General features: G+C 37.2%; 1 long non-coding RNA gene across 1 annotated transcript; it reads left to right on the forward strand.

The window, feature by feature from the left end:
* Positions 1–10,208: 10,208 nt before the first annotated feature.
* Positions 10,209–11,023, forward strand: LOC113278052. The gene is made up of 2 exons (XR_003325278.1): positions 10,209–10,490; positions 10,574–11,023. It is a non-coding gene; the product is annotated as an uncharacterized LOC113278052 (long non-coding RNA).
* Positions 11,024–13,355: the final 2,332 nt, after the last annotated feature.

Consider the following 13,355-nt stretch of genomic DNA (forward strand, 5'->3'; position numbering starts at 1 on the left):
TGTTATTCCGGCCGTTTTCAGACCTGTATTTCTTCTCACCTGCACTACCTAGCATACATCTAATTTACAACTCAATCATTCATTTATCAACCCATAACTTCATCTGCAGAATGATGGCCCAACAAGAACTCTGATCTTTTCTACACACTGCATCCAGAAACCCAAAATTGAAAACCTAATTCAACCCATAACTTAAAATCCCAACACAAACTCCATTAATTTACCCAATTGATCTCCATTAACTTAAATAATCATTAGACATCTTGAAAATAAAATTACACATTTCATGAATTAGCAAAACAAGTTGATATAAGATAAAATCCCTAAAATTTCTGAAGAACCCTAATTAAAAAAAATCCCTAAATTAACATTCACGTAGCCTAATTAATCAATCCAGGTTCAAACAAACACATATAAGATGAAATAAAACAAACCTTCATCTCAAATTGACAGAACTTCAAAGCAACAACATGAATTATATATATTAATCATCAAACATCCGTTCATCTTCTTGCTAACGGCAGAATCGAAAATAAAATTAGAGTTTTAACTTACTGCTTCTTCTTCTTGTCTAACAATATAATCACATCAAAACAAAACCCTAACCGATCTCATGATTTCCTTCAAACCCAAATTCATTGTTTACATCATCAACAAACCCTAACATATGGAGACCCATCAATCGTACCAAACTCAGACCCTAACTTCACTCTTAAAACCATCTACAAACCCTAATAATGCTATCGAGATTTGAAGGAAGATGAAGGAATGAGAAGGAGAATGAGAAGCAGAAGCAGAAGAGAGAAGAGGAGAAGGTGCTTTGTTCTGTTTCTCACACCTTCTTTATCTCCGTTTTATCTCGACTGCTTGGGAATTCCCAAGGATACATGTGTAAATTTGATGGTAGTATTGACCGGGTAAATAGTCACTGACCAAGTTTGATGGATTTTAACAGGAAAAAGAACAGAAAGGGCACTTTTGAAAAATTGAAAAAAAAAATGGAGTCATATTATTAAACCGGAAATTGAGAGTGGGGCAGTTTATCAAAATTCCCATTTTTTATTCTACACAATTTAATATTTTCACAGCCGAACCTCAGGTTCATTTAGTTTTTTTTTCTTCTCCTAACCGAATTCGTTAAATTGTTCTTTTTCAAAAAAAAAACATAGAGGTTCGGTTAGAATTTTTATTTATAGACGAACTTTATTTTTCTAACCAAATTCAGTGGTTATTCATTTTCTAAAAGCAAGATAGAGGTTTAGTTAGGTTTCTTTTTTCTCCTAGCTGAATTAAGATTTTTTTCCTAGCTTAAGTTGTTGGGTTGAACAAAATAGAGGTCCGGCCATGTTTTATTTTTTCCTAACCGACACTCGAGTTCGACTAGATTTTTTTTATCTTAGCCGAACTCAACCCAAAGAAATACAAAAAATAAAATTAAAAATAAAAATTAAAAATTAAGATAAGATAGAAAAATAAATATTAATTTAATTAAAGGGTAACTTAGTCATTTCCTAACTTTAAGACACCCAAGTGTAAGGCAGATGCCTAATCACATCATGGTCCCCCACAAAAAGGAGTGGTGCCGAACGATTGATGAATATATAAGTAACTTATAACTAACAAGGTGTTGTTTATAATTTCTCGAGTAACTCTCTTGAAAACAAAATGTTTTATACCCTAAACTCTCGGATTGTGAGAAATCTCTCTAATTGTGTTGTGTATTTACCTAAGGCTTTTACACCTAATTATATAGATCACAAATTTAGCTTCCAAGTATATGAGTTATACTAGGAAACCACAAACATAACTATACACGGAAACCCCTAACTTTAGCAAAAATAAGGAAACTCCCTAACTTAGCCAAACAAGGAATTCACTAGAAGATTCTGGTCTGTTCTTGAACTTTCCTAAAATATCGATAATATCTAATAATTATCCACATTATCGAAGTTTCCCCAAAACTAAGCTGATCTTCAAAATAAGTTAACCATAACCTCAAATACCCCAGGGTCTAAAAAACGAGCAGTATTGATCAAGCTGAGACACCTCTCAAACTTGTCATTCAGAGCGACTTTCGTCAACATATCTGTTGGATTACCTTCAGTATCAACCTTCAACAAAAGAACTAATCCACTATCAACCACTTTTCGAATTTTTGATAGCGGACATCAATATATGATAGGTGCGTGCATGAAAAACTTGGTTCTTTGATAGATGAATAACACTTTGACTATATGTTAGTACCTAGAATTACTTCTAGGCGAAATAAATGTACCGCTGTGCTACTTCTTTTTAGGTTCGAAAATCAAAATCGAACATGACAAGCTTGAACTATGATAGTAGCCGTTCCGTCCTTCTTCGGTCACGAGGAGAGGAAGATGGATTGATCTTAGGGGAGGAAAGCAGAAAAGTTCTTGAGAAAATAGCAATGGTATTGAATTGTGTATTTTGGGTATTGAAAACTATGAAGAAGAACTGAGCTTTTTGGGTATGAAAGCTTTTTATATTTTCTGAATAGGCTAAGTGGCCTATTTATAGTAGTTTGGATACACACTGCCTTTCCTGTAAGTAGTGGAGGTAGTGAGATTGTGGAGAGATTGATAATATGAAGATGATGAAGGTGAGGTGAGATATTTTAGGAAAGTTTCTGGAAACCCCTTCGACGTACCTATTATATCCCAACTGCTTTAAAACCTTAACTACTACTTTAACTTTTCACACGGGATGTTGCTACACCGCATGTTGTCGTAGGCCACCATACCAATACCCCATGAAGAATCCCTCCATGTGACGTATTTTGATGTTTCTTAGGTGTTTCAGCTGAGGTATGGACTTCATCTTGTTTAGGCTAAATCATAACCGTTGATATGCCATATTCCTTATAGGCATGTTGGATCGTATTTTGGCGGAGTTATTGTGAGAAACACTCAGCCACGGCCATCTAAGGTGTCATGGCATGCTCATAGCCTGTTGAGGCGCTAGAAGATGTCTTGGTACATTGATAGTTGGTTAGGATACTATAAATTAGCATGGAATGCTAGTGGAGTAAAAGTAGCATACCATGTTTTCACTTTCAACTACATCTAAGATGAAGAGAAATATTCCACGCCATAATCTTTATATGAGATATTAGAGCGCCAAATAATCGTATGGCCTTTGGCATGATATGTTCATTACCCATTTATGATGATAAAATAGCAAGTGGCATAGTGTCCTATAATGGAGTTGTCATGGCCTAGAGTGGCGTTGTGATTTCCCTAATGAGCTGAGATCTAAAAGATGGCTCAATGAAATTGGCCTTATCCGCTACAACTCAAATTATATCTAGTTAGAGATATTTTCGTAATATGACATGGTGGCTTAAAACCATATTAGGGTTTGGCACGTCATGGCCTTTAAGGTGCGTTATGCCTTGGTAAGATGCGGATTTGTAGCAGCTTAGCATGTTTTTCTTGGCTACAACATATAAGAGAGGAATGGTGGGGCCATTACTTAGCCACGATCTAAATAAGTTAATTTACACTCTAGGGGAGCTTTGATGGCATATTTTGGACCCAAGGTGGCACTAGGCTAGCTGCGACCTTAGAAGTGGCGCGTCATGTCCAAGGCTCCCACGCCAAAATAGTCGGATCCCATCCTAGCCATAAACCTTCATAACACATGTGCGATATTGAAGTGGCGCATCATACACAAATGAGTTAAACTGGCGTGAGTCGAATACACATCTTCTGATACGGAGTCAGTTACGATGCCATTGCACCACATATTCGTCGCAACTACTCTACGATATATGTATAAAGATAATTACATGCTTCTCAAAAAAATGGATCCAACTAACTCAAGTTGACTCCGAATCTGGATCCAACTAGCTCAAGTTTCCTCCAAAAGTGAAAGCAATTTTCTCAAGTTGTCCCCAAAATCTTGCTCAACGAACATGCAATATCATCTTCTCAACCTCTTAACATCGACATCACCAATGCACAACTATCAACTCCATCTCCTAACTGAAGTTGCATCCCAAAAATCTAGCTCCACAAACCTGCAATATCATCTTCCCAGCCTCTTAACATCAACATCAACAATGCACAACCATCAACTCTATCTCCTAACTGCATCTGCATTTGCATTATAACCTCAAAAAACCCAGCAGTAACAAGCATTCCATCATTCATTCATTACCAAAACGTATACAACTTCATTTATCATTTCCAGACTTCAACATATCCTCTGATTCAACCACTCTACAACCCACTAGCAATCCATTATCAGCACCAGAACCATGATACACAAACCATTAGCAGCTCAACCCAAATAACTCATCCACCAACACTGTATGCAACACCCATTTCAGTTATCCATAATATCATACTAGTACCATCAGTTCTTCTTGTTGTAACTATACATATGCATCTTGTTTCCCTCCAATGCCTTCTACCTCCAATTGCTCACTGCAGAACCAAAAAACTTCAACACAACTGCAATTCAACTGCAGCACCACATACCCACTGCACAACCTTCTCATTCTACTCTTATATTAGCTTTCTTTCACCTTATTCTCTCCTGAAACTATTCACCCCCAGTTCAAACATTCATTTACAGGTCCATCCAAACTCATCCACAACACCTAACGAATAATAGCAAATCCAAATGTTCACTCCCGGTTCAAACTTTCACCTTGTTGTAACTATACATCTACAACTATGCATCTTGACATAGGCCAACGAATCCAAGTCTAATAGCAAATCCACTTGATACCCCTTCTTCCAATTTAACCACATATCATCCATACGAACCCTAATTTCCATTATTCAATTCAAACACAGTTCAGTCAGATACTCTACATCACTAGTTCCCCTTCTTGCTCAAAACCATCAGAATCAAATACCCATTAGCAACAACAATACCTTCTTCTTCTCAACATAAATCTCATATGAGCTCAGCTTCTATCTGGTTCGTTCAATTTCTTATGAACCTCAACTTCTCTGTCGTCTCAATGGCAACACCAACACTAGCAAATTCTTTCCCTTGATCTGTTTATAAACCCTAAATCTAGATCATAAGAAAACCTATCGAGTAATTCTGCAAAATTGAAAATGTAATCATTAATCTAAATGTTCAACTCAATATTATGAAATCGAAAACCAACAGTTGAATAACAATTTTAACATAAGAAGATGGATATGGTTTCGAGAACCACCACCCAATATCTGAATCTGATTTCGAAATTAATTTTAATCTAATAAGGTGAAGAACAACTGATAACAAGTTTTCAAACGTATAAAATGTTACAGATATGCTAATAATAGTGGTGCTGATTGAGATGGTGATGGTGAAAACGCGGGGGTACCAAAATACACCACCAACTTTTTTGTAGGCAATCTGTATGGAAAAATTTAAACACAATTGTGAGAGTTCGACTTAATGAAACTCAATCGAGGAATAGTATTCGGAGTTATATCTCTTTCTCTCATAATCAGAAAACTTACAGAGACTAGTCCATGAACCTGATTTGTATGTGAGAGTACTTGGGTGACTCCAAAGATCAATTTCCCAAGTAATCAATCAAGTCAAATCCAACAAACAAACAAGGTGGACGTATCTACTATGATTGATTTATGTACAACCTGTGATATTTCAATTGTAAAGATAAACAATATAATGTATAAAAAAATAACGCAGACACCGAAAATTGTGTTAACAAGGAAATCGCAAATGCAGAAAAACCCCAGGACCTAGTCCATATTGAACACCAAACTGTATTAAGCCGCCACAAACACTAGCCTACTACAAATTAACTTCGGACTGGAATGTAGTTGATACTGAATTAAACCCTCACAGAAATTCATTTACATTCATGTTCTTTATGCCTCTTGAATCCCAACAAGACTCTGGGCAATTGATTCCCTTAGATGACGTCACGCCAAATAAAAGTTGCGTCAACTGAATTGAAGACTTTAAACCAATCTGCCTCCCAAAGATAAGCTTGTATATGTGATTTCCTTTTCGATTAAAGATCAAGGTGATGGAAATCGATAGCAATACACAAAGTCTATCTAATCTCAAAATCCGGACTTATGCAACCCGAAGTGCAGCCTAGATTGTTATTCACCCCACAAGTATAAAACTTGTGGAGTCAACAAAGTTTGAGACGAAGAGAACTTTGAAGATTTCTATCTATCTTGTTCAAGTGAGCAGCTCAAAAATCGAACAAGATAATGATACTCGAGCTATCAAGATAAACAATAACTGGACCTGACTTCACGAATCCCTATGAAGTATTTGTAATCGCTAAACCTTAAAAGGGGTTTCTGGATAGGACGACTATAGTTACAACTATGACACACCAAAAAGTAGTGTCGGGATTCAGATCCCAGTTTTTTGAGGTTCCCCTTTTATAGACATTCAAAGCATAGGTTTCTTTAGGTTTAAGCTAAGATAGCTTTGGAACCAAGCAAACTGTATCCATCGTTAGATGAATATTTGAATCTGATTAACATAATCAAGATATACACTCTTGTTAGAATGAACCGTAACCGAACCGTGTACAAGATCACTCTCATGAATGGCTAGGAGAAGCTAACCAATTGAACTATAAGCTTGAGCATTTTCATAAACACTTAAGACTTAATTAGAGTCACAATAATGTGATCAAACATGTCTATGGTTTTTTAGAGATTATTCAAATACTAATTATCTCGGAGAAATAATTATATGTGCATATGAATTTAATCGACACGGTAAGTAAATGTACAAGGTACAAATAGTTAACCGATTCGTGAACAGTTAAGTAAAAGTACGTGTATCGGTATGTATATTATAACATGACCGAGTTCTGGAGTTCACAGAACTTTTATGGTACGTGTACCGGTATGAATACCAATCTGATTCTGGGACCAACAGTTCTTTCCTAGTACGCGTACTGGTTTGCATACTTATCCGGGTTCATAGACTTTTTAAGGTGCGCATACAAGTATGCGTACCAAAAGTCTGTTCGTTGACATATAGCTATTATGTTACGTGTATGAGTACATGTATTACGGCTTCAGACTTATAACAGTTTTCCCAGTTTGTAAGACTGATATGTACACTGTCTTATATCCGAATTTACAGTAGTTATATATTTATATCTAAATCAATTCGAAACATTCCCAAATAATTTCAGTGACACATATCACTGTTCCAGGCTATTTTCGAATGATAATTCTTGAATCACTATGTAGATTCCGAACAATAAATTGTTCTTAACCGAAATTCATCAAGTATGAACAAATGTTCATTAAGATTAGTCATATTTCGAGATCTAATTACAGGATGAATATTAACTCGAAATTCTTGATATGCTTACAATAGTCTAATTAGTTATGCAACATCGTCTAGATAGAAAGATGAATATAACTTGAGATATAGGTGGCTCAGTGTTCATTTACCTTTTGTTGAAGAAGTTCTCCAAAAGCTTCGGTTGATCTTCGCCTTCAAAGGGTAGAACGCATCTTGATGTCCGTTTCTCAACTACAGCTTATCCTAATCCGAGACTTAACTAATTGTAGACTAGAAATCAATACATAGTTTTTAGCTAAATTTGACAACAAGCTTGAGATAGCGGCCAAGCAATGCTCTAACAGATGGTGGCGGCGATTGAGATGGTGGTAGGAGCGATGTAGATGGTGTTGGTAGGAGAGATGAAGCATTTTTCTGAGATTTGTGAGTTAACGAAGAATGAACGACGATAAAAGGTTAAACGATGAATTGTATGATTTATGATTTTATTAAAAAAATTCAATTATACCATTAGGGGTATTTGTAAAGTTCCTTAAGGGTATTTGTCCTAAATGAGTCAAAATGAAGAGTAATTATAACATTCTCACTTTATTGTAAGATAATGAAATTCCAGTAGGTGTCCTAGTTATAGGTGATCGGTCTTTCATGTCTTTAAAAATATGTTCCGACCTTGGGAGTCGGGATCCTTAGATGAGTGGCTTATGACATTGAGGATTGGGGGCCTCCTCCTTGGAGATTTGAAGGAATATGGCTTCTTAATGATCAAATTCTCAGCTTGATGAAGGAATGGTGGGAATTTTTTGTTGTTAATGATCAAAGTTAAAAGCTTTAAAAGAAGAACTTAAGCTTTGGAATAAGAATTCCTTTAGTAGAGTTGACAGAAAAAGAGAGCTACTTCTTCTTAAATTTAAAGATTATGATCTTCTTCAGGACCAGGGCCTATTGATTCCCTTTTCTTTCCGAGGCTAGGAATATTTTGAAGATGGAATATGAGACTTTAAAAGAAATGCAGGAGATTCATTGGAGGGAGAAGCCTAGAATCCAGTGGCAAGAGGAGGGTGATCGGAACACTACTTTCTTACATGCTATCACTAAGTGTAGGAGGATAAGAAATACTTAATGCTAGGCTTAAAATTGATAATATTTGGGTTGATGATAAGCAATGTATCAAGGACAGTATTGTTTCTCACTTTCGTGGTAGGTTCAAATCGGATTTGGCTTCTTCCTTCTCTATTTCTGAGATGAACTTCCAAAAAATTTCAGTTGTGGAAGCTAAGTATATTGAAAGACCAATTGATGAGATCGATTTTCTTGCTGCTTTAAAATCCTTAGGCCAGAAGAAAGCGCCAAGTCCAGACGGTTTCAAGTTCATTTTATTGTTAAATGTTGGGATTTTATGAGAATGGATATCGTGAGAGTGGTGAAAAAGTTTGAGGCTCATGACATCACTATCGACTGGAGGTTAAAATCTATTTTCATTTCTCTTCTGCCGAAAAAGAGTATGCGGAAGAAGTGAAGGATCTTATGCCTATTAGTTTATCAAATATTGTGTTTAAAGCCATATCTAAAGTTTTAGCTGAAAGACTCAAGGGTTTACTTCCCAAATTAGTTTCCCATCAAAAAACGGATTTTATTAAAGATATGTAAATTCTCGACAGCATCTTAATCGCTAATGAATGTCTGGACTCAATACTCAAAGCTAAAGTTCCTGGGTTGATTTGGAAAAGTATTTCGACCATGTAAATACAGGGGTTAGTCCACGAGTGAGTTGGAGGGAGTTTAATGTATTTTGAATCTTGGGGATTTTGAGGGAGTGTAAGAGAGTATAGAGAGTTTGGGAGAGTTTGGTGTGTTGAGTGTAGGAGTTTGAGAGACTCTCCCAAAATCTCTACTTTTTTGAGAGATTTGGAATGAGCCAAAAATACACTATAAACTCCCTAGAACTCCCCAAAAAAAACAAACTCCCTATCATTCTAATTTTTACCACTAACAGGGAGTTTAAGAGTTTCTTTCAAACTCCCCACGACTAACGGGTTTTTTTAGGGAGTTTGGGAGACTCTTCTAAACTCTCCCACGACTAATGGGGATTTTGAGAGACTCCCTCGAACTCCCTCACGACTAACGGGAAAAAACACAACTACACCCAACTCCCCCAACTCCCTTGAGAACTAACACCCTATTAGTCTTTCTTGGATCAAGTCCTTATGGGTATGGGATTTGGGCATATTTGGAGAACATGGATCGTGAGTTGTGTTAAAAAGATCCCATTTTCTGTTCTTATTAATGGCAGCTCCAATGGTAGGTTCACAATTGAAAAAGGGTTACAGCAGGGTGATCTGCTTTCCACATTCCTCTTTCTTCTTGTGTCTGAGGTGTTAAATATTTTGTTCTTCAACGCTACAGCTGCTAGCCTAATTGAAGGCTTTAAAGTCAAGGAGAACGAAACTCTAATTAGTCATCTCGAATTCGTGGATGATACTCTTGTGTTCTTGGATACTGATATGGCCCAGGTGCAATATCTTAAATATATTTTAATTTTATTCGAATTTGTTTCTAGGCTCAAAACAAATTTTAGCAAGTATAATCTCTTTGCTGCGGGGATGTCCCTAATATTCAGTCTATGGCTATGGTTCTTGGTTTCTCTTACGATGGTTTCCCTTCCATCTATTTAGGAATTCCTTTGGGTGATAAATCTTTGTCTAAGTCCAAGTGCGATTAGGTAATCAAGATTTGCAAAAAAAAAGTCTAGCCTCTTGGAAGAGAGGTATGTTGTCGAAGGCTGGTAAATTGACTATTATAAATAGTGTTCTTTAAAATATCCATGTTTACTATTTCTCTATTTTTATGGCCCCTCAATCTGTTATCAAGGTTATTGAAAAGCTTATTAAGGACTTTCTTTGGAATGATGTCGAGAATTGGAAGAAGCATCATTGGGTTAATTTGGTTTCTATTTGCAAGCCTTTGGATAAAGAAGGTCTAGGAATTAGGAGATTAAAGCCGATGAATAGATCTCTTCTTATGAAATGGTTGTGGAGGATCCGTAAGGAAAAAAAATGCGCTTTGAGCTAAGATTATTTATGAAAAGTATGGCTTTATGGATTTGGGTTGGAGGACCAATTATCCAAAGGCTGCATATGGAGTCGGCATTTGGAAAAGCATATGTAATGTGGCCGATGACTTCTTCAAATACATTCAAATCAAGTTGGGGAATGGTATGTGTACTAGATTTTGGGAAAAAAATGGTTCTCTATTGGTTTGATTAAAGACTTATGTCCTAATCTTTTCTTCGCCTCAGCCTCGAAATATATTTCTGTAGCTGCTGCAAAAGGTGATAATAGTCTTGTCTTGTCGTGGAACCTTGGCATTGCGAGAAGGCGCTTATATGATGTCGAAATTACTGAGCTATCTGCTTTGTTGTATATCCTTATTTGGCTTGGTCACAGTTCAAGTGTTTTCTCCGTAAAATAAGCGTACTTGAATGAGGTAGGTACCGCTGCTTTGTCTAATTTTCCTAAGAAGAAGATTTGGTTGAAATGCTGGCCTCAAAAGGTGGGGTTTTTCCTTTGGAAGTTATGATTGGATAGGTTGCCAACCTTGTCTAATTTCATCGTAGAAACAGTGCTCTTTTCGACGAGAATGACTTGCCTATTTTGAACGTCTGCCCCTTCTGCAAGTTGTTTTCTGAAACTAGTGTCCACATCTTTCTTGAGTGCACTTTCGTGAAACAAATTTGGAGTTGTGACTACTAATTTTTTTCATAGTCTATGTAATATGAGCAGCTCAGAGGATCATATACTAAGTAATATGGATACCTCAGTTGAACTGATATTGTTGAGTAAGTAAAAGGTATGTTCGAAATAAGATCTACTCAGAAGATCATATACGAAGTAAGTAAAGATACTTCGTAAGAGCATATGCTAAGAAATCAAAGGTATCTGTGTAATACAGAGACGAGTAAGCAAATAAGCTAAATAAAGAGATATCTCTGATGAACAGATAACTCAGAAAACAGAGATAACTCAGAATACAGAGATAACTCAGAAAACAGAGATAACTCGGTAAGTAAATCTCTAAGAGAGAAGATAATGTAAGTGCATCTAAGTCATCAACACACAAGAGATTACGTGGTTCGATTAATCTTAACCTACGTCCACGAATAAAAGATGATAAGTTTATTATTGATCTTGTTACATTTGGGTGGAAGAACTCCATTAAAGAAAGTATGAAGCTCTAGTAAATAAGAGAGAAAGTAGAGAGTTGAGTCTTTTCTCTAATCCTAGCTCACCCCAAAGTCCCCTTTCTTTGTTGGTGAAGCTTGGTATTTATAGCCTCTTCTACTCCAGATATATCTTTGCGGTTGTGTACACATATATCTCACTATCAGACACGTGTATATAAAAAGATACGTGGAAAGCATGCAGGCCAAAACATCAAAACATGATGCGCCACGAAACACCAAATAAACCCCGGGGAGTTACTTTATCGCATCCCCAAAAGAGAAGGTAGGATCAAAGGTGGAGAGAAAGTTAGCTGACACGGACGTGACAGGGGCAGAAGACACTTGTCTGACACGAGCAGACCCCTCAACTACCCACATTAAACACTCTGAGCAGTGTACGTGTCGATCAACCTGTGGAACGAGCGAGGATGCCTCTTCGGGATCAAGGGGCAAACACAGACCTCTGCGTGATAGACGCAAGGACACAAGAAGATAAGGTTCCAACGGTCATCAGAGATGGGTCCCACATTCTAACCTTATAAATACCCCTATCCACCAAGAGGAAGGGAGATCGGAAGAATCAGGAGGGGAAGGAGAGGGAGAGAGAGTTTGCAAGTGTAAGTTAAACATTTAGAAGAGAGAAACATGTAAACCCAAAAGTCATTCGACTATTCGTGTAACCGTGAAGAATATAGTAAAACAACAAACCCCGTGGACGTAGGCCTTAGTGCTGAACCACGTAAACCTTGGTCTTATTTACATTTCAGCACTTTATATTTATTTAGCCCCATGGATCTTTACTTATACGTTTTGTTTTCTTTGCTTGTACTTATATCCCGTGCGCAAACGCCTCGCATGGAGTTGTTAGATGAGGCTATGATAAACCCGAAGGTTTTGAGCCAATGAATCAACACTAGGATATCATCATCACAAATCTCCTTAGATGATGATGATTGATTGTGAGCACTTGGATCCCTTCGTGATTTGTGTGTTCACAATTTGGCGCTAGAAACAGGGACTTCGTCCCGGTAAAAGATTTATCTTATCCTGTGATTTCATTTTAAATTGACATATGATTGCGCTGATTTATCAGCTCAGACCGTATAGATCATTTGTTAACTGTATTGTGTTAAAAACCCACCTTTTATGTTCGATAAGATTTATTGTTCTAATCCGCGGATTTACGATTTTCTTTAAATCTCATGCGAACCCGTCTCTCTGGGGGGGTTTTTCGTAGTTTTTATACTAAGGATCTCCTTTAGTAAAACTTTAACCCGTATATTATAACTTGCGTGTATTAATCCTCTCCAGGAAGAATGTATTTCATCAACTAACCCGCTTCACGTGGATATTCCTGTTTTTCGTTTGAAATGCCTTATGCAGAAAGGACGTATTGTGAGTAAAGAAGGCGAGTTTCGGCGAGATTTCATTGTCACAAAGGACACGTGATGGAAAAGACGCAGGAAGCAGGAAAATCCAAAGCTTGTCAAAAGAAGAAACACCCAGGAAACCCCGGTCATCACCCGAAGCAAGCAGAAGGGAGATAAAGCTAAAATGACCAGTCAAAGGCAAGATACTGCGGAAATCACTTCACCTATGAACGCTAATTCAGTTGCAGCGGCGGCTCTCAGAGCAGCAGGACAAAGTACGGTGCGGCTGCGGTAGTCCCGAAGGCTGCAGAGGCTAGCAATACTTGCGCCATGAATCAACTTAACAACCAAGAGAAAGGGTGGATGAATCCAGAACATTCCAACCCGTGCACCTTCTAACTTTTGGAATGCCACCAACAAATGATCAAAATCAAACCATACCGGCGGCTCTAGCACCGCAGAGGGGCACTCACCCCAATTTGGAAATG

Source organism: Papaver somniferum, chromosome 5 (assembly GCF_003573695.1).
Source record: "Papaver somniferum cultivar HN1 chromosome 5, ASM357369v1, whole genome shotgun sequence".
Lineage (NCBI taxonomy): Eukaryota > Viridiplantae > Streptophyta > Magnoliopsida > Ranunculales > Papaveraceae > Papaver > Papaver somniferum.